The 12,639-nt window shown below is 40.1% G+C and overlaps 2 protein-coding genes across 3 annotated transcripts in view; both read left to right on the forward strand.

Moving 5' to 3' along the window:
• Positions 1–1,553, forward strand: part of LOC311055113 (uncharacterized protein) — a 6,290-nt gene extending 4,737 nt beyond the window's left edge. For both annotated transcript variants that reach the window (XM_084071214.1, XM_084071215.1), the window contains one exon: positions 1–1,553. This exon is cut by the window's left edge and continues 766 nt beyond it. The gene's annotated coding sequence lies outside the window, so the exon portion shown is untranslated.
• LOC311054858 (interferon-induced protein 44-like) overlaps positions 1–12,639 on the forward strand; it is a gene marked incomplete at its 5' end in the record, with an annotated part of 203,507 nt that overhangs the window by 135,875 nt on the left and 54,993 nt on the right. The gene's annotated exons all lie outside the window — the stretch shown is intronic.

Genomic DNA, 12,639 nt, shown 5'->3' on the forward strand with positions numbered 1-12,639 from the left:
CCCACTGATGTCAGGACAGCAGAGTCACTGCCCATCTTTCACCACAGGCTGAAAACCCACCTCTTCAGGAAACACTACCCTTCCTCTTTGCCTGGCCTACTTGTTGTTAACTAGTTGTACAAACGCTTGTTTTATTGTTGTATTGTTTATTGGCTCTTGTTTAGTCGATACAATTGTTTGTTTTAGCTCCTGCTCATTCGATTTGGCTATTTTGTCTCATCTGTTTAAGGAAATAGGAAGCTGATATATTGCACTTTTACCTTAGCACTAGGTATACGCTTGGTTTTTGCAGAAAATGCACTTAATACTTCTGGTGATTAGTAGTTTTCGTTCCCTACCTACTGTATGTTGAATGCACTTATTGTAAGTCGCTATTGAAAAAGGCGTCTGCTAAATTACTGTAATGTAATGTAATGTAATGTAATGTAATGTAATTGAGCAACTCCATGGCCTATTTCTCACTTAGAATGTATAGATTGTTTAGAGACGAGCAGCACCACCATACATCATCTCTGACCACAAAGCAGTACAGAGGGTGGTGAGGACAGCTGAGTGCATCGTAGGAGGTGAGCTTCTCTGCTTCCAGGAAATACACTAAGGCTGAACATATCATCAGGGACATTCTCCACCCAGCCATAGTCTGTTCACACTACTGCTGCCTTATGCACCTTATAGTCCAGGGGCCAATACTGAACATGGTAACATGGTAAATAAATTAATGTATTAATCAATTTTATTTTTCTTTATTTGTATAAATATAATACATGATTGTTTACTTTCAAAAATATTGTCTAGAATAATACCTCATATATAACAAATCTACTGTTTATAAGAGGGACGGTCTGTGTCTGTGTATCTGTCTGTGTCCATCTATCTGTCAGCGTTCAGAGTTAATCTCTGCTGCTGGATCAATTGGCACCAAATATCTTGTGCACACTGCCAGTAGGCACAAATACCTCAACTATTTTTCTCCCACATATGTTTTATACTGTTTGAAATCTTTTTTTTTTTGGTTTAATTTAGTTTATTATCATTATTTCCAGTAATTAGTTCAAATGCACAAATAATCTAATTAAATATGCACAATACAAAAAAGTGGCAAGCAGAAATGGATTCTACAGGGAAAATTACCTCAACTGTCAAAATATCAGTATATTAATATTAATATTAATAATAATAACAACAATAATAATAACAGCTTGAATTTATATAGCACCTTTCATGAACCCAAGGACGCTTTACATGAAACATAATAATGAACAACCAACAAACAAACAACCAAACAACAACTATTTGCCTTAAAGGGCAAGACCACTTTGGTAGAGGTTTGGGTTGTGTAGTGACCTTGCCATGATGTAACTCCAAAGATGGGCAAGAAATCAAAAATAATTGCTCCATTGATTAGAAATTGATAATTCAAAATATGCTCCTCATTGACTTACATTGTACGGTAAAACAGCTCTCAAAGTCCCTCTTTTAGCACATAAACGAATGCAAACAAAGTTGATTCAGACAATATAGAACATCACCAAACCCAGTACTGTTTTTTTTTTAAATAAAAATGCCAACTTCCTGTTGATTTTGCCATTTTTAATAAGTAGAAAACCTGGACTGGATCCGCGGATCCGGATCCAGATCTTCAAATAGTAAAATCAACAGGAAGTTGACATTTTTATAAAAAATACAAACAGTACTGGGTTTGGTGATGCTCTATATTGTCTGAATCAGCTATGTTTGGGTTCATTTATGTGCTAAAAGAGTGACTTTGAGAGCTGTTTTACCATACAATGTAAGTCAATGAGGAGCATATTTTGGATTATCAATTTCTAATCAATGGAGTAATTATTTTTGATTTCTTGCCCACCTTTGGAGTTACATCATGGCAAGGTAGCTACACAACCCAAACCTCTACCAAAGTGGTCTTACCCTTTAAGCCTGAGAGAATAGGTGTCTTTTCAAGGCAGCCTTAAAAGTATTGGCCCCTGGACTCTTATGTCTGAACCTCATGTACTGTATGAAGTGATATGTTGTGTGTAAATATGTAGATACCTTTGTTTTTTTGTTTTTTATTCTTTCCTTTCCCCCTTGCTGCCCCTTGCTTTCTCACCAGTAGTACACTGTAAACCCATTACTCAAATATCCCATAATAGTCACAAAAAAGGGATATTAACTATTTTTCAAAGTAACATTTCTATTTAATTTCAAATGCATTTAGACATTACTAATATGAACTTTATGAACTTAAATATAAGTACAATGGACATGAAAATACAGTACAATTTAATACAATGGACTGTAATTAAAATGGGTCATGTAAACTTGCATGTTTGGAATTGGAACAGCTGAAATCAATAATGTATCAGTATTCGAATATTGACCGTGGGCTGTTTAAGTTGGCATGTGGCCCCTGGACCGCCAGTTGCTAATGTATGCTGTAGAATTTGCAATTACATATCATACACTTAATGTCTCCTCCCCTCCTTTCTTTTATACTCTAATTATTTTACCTGTCTTTAACTGCACAATGATAAGCATGTACAATAAATAATTTTGCCCACCTTACTTAATGTGTACTTAATAAAGATTGATTCTGATTTTCCTGCCGGACACAGCTGCTGGTTTGAGGTTCCTGGAGCTGACACTGGACTCACTATCACACAAAAATGATATATTAAAATGGTCTTCCTTTAAAAAAAACTTCACAGTGAATATAGTGGATAAGATGTAATTATATTATTAAGTATTAATGGGTTTAGGGTACAGTCACACCAAACTTTGATTCTGCCTATGAGGGCGGATTCTGACAATGCTTTTCAATGGGAACGGAGTGGTTTGTTGCCATTTGTGGATTTCCAAAAAAAAAAAAAAACTCCATTCCCATTGAAAAGCGTTTTCAGATTCCACCCTCATAGGTAAAATTAAAGTTCGGTGTGACCGCAACCGTGTGGTCACACCGAACTTTAATTCAGATTATGCGGGCGGATTCTGCCAATGCTTTTCAATGGGAACAGAGCGGTTAGTTGCTATCCGAGGATTACCACAAAAAAACGTTCCGTTCCCATTGAAAAGTAATGACAGAATCTGCCCTCAGAATGAAAGTTTGTGCGGTCATCCATCCGGACTCAACGCTGTTTTTGTTTATCTGAAAATACTAAAATAAGAGGAATTTCCAGACAAGAGAAGACTCTCCTATGTGTTCAGCTGATAAAAAAGTGGTCCATGTCATTTGTGCATTTCCTAAAACTAGACTTCTAAATAACAGTACAAAACCCAAAGATTAAACTGACAATGTACTGTACACCTGGCTCTGACAGGATCATTCTAAAACAATAAACAAGTTGTTAAAAGAAAGAAACAACTACATCATATGCAGCCATACTGTACTGGGACACCATGCTAGTTGACCATACATCAAGTGGAACAATGTATGGAAGCTACAAACAATAAAGCTCTACAGACAGAAAATGGTCAGAATACATTTTAATATAGTCCATATAATTCTTCCCAATAGGTCAAACCTGTACAAATGGACAATACTCCTACTGTATGTGCTGTTTGTTTGGTAAAAGAGGACGCAAATACTTGGTCAACTTTTAGGACCAAGTTGTTGCCCCCATGCAGTTCAAAGTTGAATTTACTGCAAAAATGTTCAAATATCTTTTTGGGTCTTAACACACCCCATAGTGAAAGATACAATGTAAACTTGAATATAACAATGGCAAAACTATCACTCTTTAATACTTAGATGAGATTCAAAGACGACCACCAAATGTGTTCATAGCTAAGGCAGACAAGGTGTCTATTATTAATTAAAATGGATCTTGGTTGGTGAGGTTAGAGGTAACAAAACCTGCTTGGCAAATATGTTGTGGTTACTGGATGAAAACACCCACATGACAATTGTGTTTTATAGGCTAATGCAGACTTTACTCTTTGTGTGTAAATATTATCTTCCTTTGTATAATGGTAAAAACACATTTCACCCACTATTTTACACCTGTAAACCTGTGATGACAATAAAGCTGATTCTGATTGGTATACTGTATACTTTAGTTATATTGTAGCGCTGCCACATATGTGTAAAAGAGGATTTAGTTTTATAATGGCATTTAAAAGTTTATGCCTATGAATTAAAATATTCCTTAAATTAACGCCATCCTTTAAGGGTAAGGTCCTATCTTTTGTGATTATGTTTTCATTTTGTTATTGTTTGGGGGCTTCAAATGTTTACAGATGTGCCACTTCAAAACTTCACACGTTACTGTTCTTTCCCTGAATGTGCCCTGAAAAGGCATTTTTTCCTCCCTGTTCTGGCCTTAAAAATGCACTGATTTGCCCCTGAAAAGAAGTTGTCACTACACACCCCCGTTTTTCCCTTCAACAGACATCCATATACATGAGAACAAAAGAAGAAGGTGTCAGACTCATTATGAGGTGAAAGGTGATTTGAAAAATTAATTAGCATCATAAAAGCAGTGATCATCAAAATAATTCAGCATTTTAAATGCCCTTCTTTGTCCCTCTTATTGCCCTGGGAATCCCCTGAAAATGTACTGTCTTGGCGATGGCAGGACATTTGAAGTTTTGAAATGGCACATCTGTATGTTTTCATTTTGATGTATTGTGATTGATTGATTGACGGGTCGGTGAATGACTGACGCACCATATAATGTGCGGAAGTTGCCGGCCCTCGAGGGGAAAAAACAAGCCCCCAGAACCAGAGGTTTCATTGAAGCCAAATGGACACGCTGGCCATTTGAGGTATTGCAGGTGTGGCCAATGTATATGAACGAGCCCATGGGGCTCCAGTGCGTCACAGGAGCCCCAAATAGTCCGCGCCCATCACATTTTCCAATACGTTTCCAACCCGGAAGAAGGGGTGATTTCGGCCCATGCGCTGGGTGAGCAACTCAATGCAAGTGGATGGGAGGCGATATCCGGTGCCCTCTCTATTATTGCCAGACCCAAGGGGTCGGGCTTACATGAGGCTTTGTACCTGTTTCGTCCATACATGGGCATGGTCACTTTGTCCTCCGGCCCCAGCCAAAAAAAGTCTGTCCCCCTTTATGTCCATACATGGGCATAGAGGGAATTTCTATTGGATTTACTTTTTTCGTGCTGAGCGTTTGGGAGACGCTACACGGACCGATATTGGAACAATAGGAGCGTGCGTGCGGACGTGCGTGAGACGCGTACTTTATCGTCGGCCGCTTCACGATCTGCTACATTTGTACAATGCATGTATTATTTCCCTGTCAATGATTTAAGGAGTAGATAAAGGGGTTAAACTTGACCACTATTTTCGTGCTTTATTTCTGGCTGTGTTTATTTGCTGTTTATTTATTGAAGTGCATTGCTTTCAGCTTAATCAATTGTATCTTTAAACAGATCATTCAGAACCTGTGATTTAAAAAATAGTAATAGTCAAATATATAATATCTGACCGTTACATGGTTATATGGTATGTGATTCAGAGGACATATTAGACCGGTAATTTTGACCGATTTATGACAAAGACCGGAAAATATAAATCTCTCCGGACATCCAGACCGGTTGACAATGACACAGCAGTTCATTATAATATCACCGCAAATCTCTCTCTCTCTCTCTCTCTCTCTCTCTCTCTCTCTCTCTCTCTCTGTCTCTCTCTCTCTCTCTCTCTCACACACACGCTGTCAATTTCTAACTTCATGGTTAAGTTACACTTATTTCCTGTTAATAATAACCTGTGTAAAATGCGCTGCATTGAGAGGTAAACTGGAGGCACTTTATTGTGAAGGTGAGACTGGAACAGGAGAGGAGAGGTGTTGTTACTGGGAAGTTGTCGCGTACGTGTAGACTAGACTTATGTTGTCGGCATTCTAAATGTGAGATCGCCGGCCGGTCCGCACGGTTATTAAGTTATGTATTGACAACAAGTTGTATCATTAGTTAGAATACTGTACGTCACAGACACTTTCAAATTACACTTGTGAGTAAAGTTGGCATGTTGTCCAACCACAAACAACAATGCACACGCATTTGAAGATGAAACATCCAACTAACACAAATGCCTAAAGACTCCACACTGGACTGTCACATCCAGATGAAACACGAGGTTAATCATAAAGGTGGACAAGTTAAAACATTACCACTTGAATGGAATATCTCTATGAGAAGACTACAAGATTCCCACATGCTTCATCAACTTTCCCCAAAAGCTGTCCATCCCCTCATCCCCAGCCTATCTATTACAGTATCCTGTGAGTAGCCTATAATTTATTGCCTTAACAGCTCAGCTGAGCCACGTTATGAATGATTAATCTAAGTACCTAGACTTGATTGCTTGTTATTCTGAAGGAAATGTGTTCAAACACAACGGAATATTGAAAAACCATTACATGAAATGCTTATTTGAGAGTATGTTTTTTCAATGTACAGTATGACGTACTTCATTCTGAAAATAGCCGATCTACAATATCACAACTTTTCAGATAGCAACGTTTTGTGAGCTTGTAGATCGGCTGGTTTAACTGGTTTCGGTTTCGAGGAGACATACAATTTCTCTATTGGTAAATGGTTTGTGAACGAGTGATCTTAGTGTTAGTGAAATAGGGGCTTAGTTCATGACAGAAGGGAAAAGTTTTTGATCTTCAACAGACAACTTCAGCCTGGATGAAGCTACAGTATAGCACTACAGGTAATGTCTCAGCCTGTGAGTCCGAAGGTCGAGAGCTCGATTCCTGTTAATGGCAATAGGTTGCGGTGTCCATGAGTGAGGTTCTTAACCTGGGATTGCCCCCCTGCGTCCTATGTATGACCACCTCAGCTGGGTCGAGCTGAAAAGTAGATTCGCCTGTTGGAATCATTTGCTTTGTCTCAATTTCAATCTATTCCGTTTCCATGTGTTATTGTGCTATTATTGCACTTTGCTTTTTTGTCTGTCTGTCTGTCTGTCTGTCTGTCTGTCTGTCTGTCTGTCTGTCTGTCTGTCTGTGGGTGGGTCATTCCACTTTTTAATTGCATCGCACAAAACATGACTGCATCAAATAATGCATGTGCAATTTTTAAAAATAACATGAAATGCTTAATTGTTTCCGCCAGGCCGAAAGGCATGGCGAGAGAGTATGTTTTCCACCCCGTCCGTCCGTCCGTCCGTCTGTGTGTGTGTGTCCGTCCGTCTGTCTGTGACTAGCTAATCTCTGCCACCGTTGGCTTGATCACAGCGCCACTGTGCACACACACTCCCTGGATGCTAATTCCAAACCTCTGCCCCACATTTTTCACATGGGCCTGTTATAGCGCCACCAGGAGGCCGCTTTTTGTAAAACTCATTTTTTTAGAGTACTCCTACAGATTTTGTCCAAACGTCATGCAAATCGGTACACAGTATCTCTATAGTCATTAAACGAAACAGGGCTTTCAGATTTTTCAAATTCCATCCTGATTGGCTAAAAATGGCTTCCAAAGTTTGCAGGAGTACTCCGTTTTGAAAAAAATGCCTCAAACCATGAACACAGCATGCAATCTCCGTGAAATTTTGCACGCATATTTCCACTAGGCAGAGGAAGAAATGGCACTTGAACATTTTCAAATCAGCCTCATGGTGGCGCTATAACAGGCCGATTCATGTTTGTACCTATAACTGCACCGATCTGTGTTGTATGCGCACTCCCCAGAGGTCAAGGAAAAACCTTTGCCCTGCATTTTTCACATCTGCCTTTTATAGCGCCACCAGCAGGCCGACTTATGTAAAGCCCATTTTTTACTCCTTCCGATTTTATCCAAATTTCACCCAAATCGGTACACATGATCTCTATAGTCATGTGATGAAGACGAATGTGTTTGATTTTTCCTATTCCATTCTCATTGGCTAAGATTGACATCTAAATTTTGCAGGAGTGGCCCGTTTGGAACAAAATTCCGCAAATCATGAACACACCGTCCGATTGCGGTCAAACTTTGCACGCACATTTGCACTATGTTGAGGAACGAATGCCACCCTTTTAACATTGGCCTGTTATAGCGCCACCAGCAGGTCTAATTTAGCAAAACACATTTTTTTGCACAAAATGCCTCAAGCCATGAATGCAGTGTCCGATTGCCGTGCAAGGCCTAATAAGAAATGGCACCCTTTTCACATTTGCCTATTATAGCGCCACCAGGACGCCACAATAATCTACCTGACCTGGCGGAGACCTGTGCTCCGAGGAGCACTTTTTCTGGTTGAGAGTATGTTTTTACAATGTGTGACATACTTCATTGTGAAAATAGCCGATCTACAATCACACAACTTTTCAGATATCAACCCTTTGTGAGCTTGTAGATCGGATACTTTCACTAGTTTTCGTTCCGAGGAGACAAAAAAAATCTTTATTGCTAAATGGTTTGTGAACCAGTGATCTAGAGTAGTTCAGGACACAGAGGCTTGGTTCATAATGGACGGAAATAATTATAGATGTCAACATATACTGTCACGGAGGCCATATATCTAGCTCATATAGAAGAGAGGCAGCCTGTGAGTTTGTAGGTCGCTGGTTTGATCCCTGTCCCCGACAATGTATTGAGGTGATCATGATTTGGCTTTCTTAGGTGTACACATAGTGTTTCTTGAGGATAGGCTTAGGCGTTGTTTTACTGAGATTAGTGTTAGTGAGGGTTTAAAATGCTCATTTGTTAATTGCATTGTCTTCTTTCTCTCAAGTTCAGTCTTCTATGTTTCTATGACTTATTGTGCATATTACTTATCATTGCTTCTTTCTTTTCTCTTTCTGCATTCACTGGCCCCGTGTTATCGCTGCTTGCAGCTATATTTTTTGTTTTATTTTCTGCACGACACGTTTTGCCACGTACGTTGGCTTCATCAGGTGCTACACACAGGCGTGACTGATCACTGTGATTTATAGTGACATCCCCCGTGACACAGATACTCCGCCCACCTGTGTGGCTACTCAGTCAATTGTTTGCACAATGTATCAAAGGTAAAAAAAAGTGACAGACAATAATAAAATACAGAGAGAGTATCTACACCCGTGTGTACACACACACACACACACACACACACACACACACACACACACACACACACACACACACACACACACACACACACACACACACACACACACACATATATACAGTATATAGCTTAGCTACATGTAATGCAACATGGCACCCCCCTATGTTAACCCACTGAGACCTGAAGCCGATTCTACATGTCTCCTAAATCCCAACAGTATTCTGAAAAACTTATGTTTCTATATCAGTGGTGCTCAAACTTTTTCATGTCAAGGACCCCCAAAATTATATGTATTTGGCCGCGGACCCCGATCAAAATATTTTGTTCCAGGGACCCCCCAGAAGCAACGATTTGAGTTAAAAATGTTCACTTTAAAAATATATATATTCAAAGATTTGCACACATTTTAACAATTTTTCAAAAATAGCAGATCTACAAGCTCGTAGCGCGGCACTCGGTGCCGCGCTATGAGCTTGTATATCTGCTATTTTTGAATAGCCCAAAGTGTAAAATAATGCTTTTTAGCTCAAGTCTAAAAATGACACAGTTCCAGGTCTTAATGGGTCAAGTAATGCAGCATATTGCGTGCATGATAATTAGGCCATTGTATGCCAATTAGAATCAAATTATAAAAAGGAACTTAGATCTAGGCTTTCATTCAAGCCATGTGGCTCCATTGAGTTCAATGTGAACATCCAGTATGTTTCCCTCTGGGTGGCAATATGAGTGTCATATTATTGTGCTTTATTGATGTTTTCTGAATATTTCATTATTGTATGTGTGTCACTTCAATAAAAAATACTAAACTGAGTTCATTACCTGAGTTTGATTGCTGAAAGTAGGTCTGCATGAAAAGGTTGTCTAGCTATTTGCACGTTGTTTCCCCCCCATTAGTTTTACATTTGTTTCACAACGTTTCATTGGTTGCTTTAGTCTTTGAGCCAGACAAGATTTCATTATCGAAAGAGTGGGCAAAACCAAACCTATATTGAATTGTTCATAGGGTCAATACGAGTAAATAAATATATGATAACCTTTCCACAGGAGTAGCTTTTCATGGTTATCACACATTTTGTTATTTTCCCCATACGTACATGACAGGTGAAAAAATGACACAATTTAAAAAAGAGTTATCATAATGAAACTTCCTAATATGCAAATTAGGCATTTAGTCCATGAGCCTGAGCCCCAAAATTGAGCCAGCTATTGAATATTCCATCGTTAAAAACCTTTGACTCCAACATCTTAACAAAATGAAATAAGTATATATGTTGACTCTGGCTTTGTCCAATGTTCCAATGTTGATTCAGGAAAGGTATGCAAATTTGGGCATATTTTCCTAATGCTTAATTTGCATATTTAAATATACGATTTCAGAAAACTTGTAATACGATAAATCATTGTCTTCATGTAAGTAATCAACTCAGGAAGTTTCATTATGATAACTCTTTTTTAATTTTTGTAATTTTTTCACCTGTCATGTACGTATGGGGAAAATAACAAAATGTGTGATAACCATGAAAAAGCTGCTCCTGGAAAGGAAAGGTGGAAAGGTTATCATATATTTATTTACTTGTATTGACCCTATGAACAATTTAATATAGGTTTGGTTTTGCCCACTCTTTCGATAATCATTGCTCAATTTTGGGGCTCTGGCTCATGGACTACTTATTATGGCTCCTTAAACAAACAAAAACATTGTTTGTTTCAGCTTTCATACAAAATGTATTGTAGCCTACGGGTGTGGTCACACCAAAGTTTAATTCTACCTAAAGTATGAGGGCGGATTCTGCCAATGCGTTGAGTGTTGTTGTTTTTTTGCAAAAATCCGCAAATGGCAACAAACCGCTCTGTTCCCATTGAAAAGCATTGGCAGAATCCACCCTCATGGGTAGAATTAAACTTCGGTGTGACCGCGCCCTACAACAGTAATATCACTAATTATACTCTATAATTCAAGTTTAGCAGACGCTCTTTATCCAGTGCGACATAAAAGGTAAAAACATCAAATGCATAGAGACAGTGTAGTACTAGTGCCTCAAGAAAATTAAATCCCAGGTAAACCAAGAAGCATCTAGCATCTGTCAATCATGTGAATCATCATGAGAGACTCTGGGCCCCATTCACGGTCCATATGCCCGCCCCTAACTACCGTTAAATAGGGAGAATTGGAGCTGCGCAGCCCCTATATGTTATTCTAGCACCTGCTAGCACCTGCGCTACCCGTCCCCCATTATGCCGACGCCGTTAGTTGCGCGTGGGGGTGTGGCCGTGGGCGTGTTGTTGCTATATCCCCCACATTGCCATTCTGCAGACACACATGGGTACGGCTTTGGGGGGGGGGGGATAGTGCATTCTAAAAGCACCCGCCCGTTTCTTAAACCACCCGCAGTCTATTTAGTCATTTACAAGAGCGCGCCCAGGCGGCTTCAACGCGCGTCCACTTGGACACATGTGGACGCGCACAAGGGCTCCACCCCCATTCCTCGCATATAAAAGTCCGATGATATGACGCTGTGAACCCTCATGACCCCAGACAAAGCAAAACAGAGACGGAGAGAGACGGAAAGAGAGAGATTAAAAGAAAGAAGGACAGACAGACAGACAGACAGACAATATACCGACTATTTATTGTAATAAATATTGGCAAATCATGGCAGAGATTGTGCTAAATCGGCTAGATGCCATGCTGGCGCAACCAGAACAACGAGTCCCGCGCCAGCGAGTGTCCTACCTCGCCATGACCGGTAATGTGCCATATATATATATATTTTTTTTAATCAATACATTTTGCCGTTTTTATAGTGATACAGTCGTTGGCAATAAGATTATTATTTTCCACAGAACGACAAAGCGTGACGTTCCTGCGCCTCACCCGTGGGGCAGTGACAGAACTATGTCATTTAGTTGCAGATGACCTGGAGCCCGCTGGCCCTGCCGTTGGTCCCCACTTGCCAGTTGCTGTCAAAGTTACTATTGCACTTTGCTTCTATGCCAGTGGCACTTTCCAAAATCTACTGGTCTTGGCTGGAGGAATCAGCCAACCCTCCATAAGCAGGGCTATAACTGCCGTCACAAATAGCATAGTCCGACATGCCGGTAGGTACATTACTGGCATCCCTGTGACACCCGAGAGACATCGCAGGGTAAAGCAAGCTTTTTTGGCAAAATATGGGTTCCCTAGGGTTGTCGGCGCAGTAGATTGCACACATGTTCTAATTCGGGCTCCGAGTCTGAACAGTGGCGCTTATGTGAACCGTAAGGGCACCCATTCCATTAACGTCCAGGTGATTTGCGATGCAGATGAAAACATCTTAAATGTATACGCAAATCACCCTGGAGGTAGTCACGACGCCTTTATCATGGAACAGTCGGTCATTCCAGCAGTCTTCCAGACTCCGAGGAACCCCCCTCTAGATGGGTGGCTGTTGGGTGACAATGGATATCCATTAAAGACGTGGTGCATGGTGCCATACATAACGCCGACAAGTGTGCGTGAGTTTTCTTTTAATAGAAAACACTCACGCGCACGTATTGTCATTGAGCGGGTCTTTGGCCAGCTCAAAATGCGCTACCGCTGCATGGACAGGTCGGGTGGGGTCTTGCAGTATGGTCCTCAGAAGGTAGCACGTTTCGTAGTG

Source organism: Gymnoscopelus microlampas, assembly GCF_963454915.1.
Source record: "Gymnoscopelus microlampas genome assembly, chromosome: 11".
NCBI classification, from domain to species: Eukaryota; Metazoa; Chordata; class Actinopteri; order Myctophiformes; family Myctophidae; genus Gymnoscopelus; species Gymnoscopelus microlampas.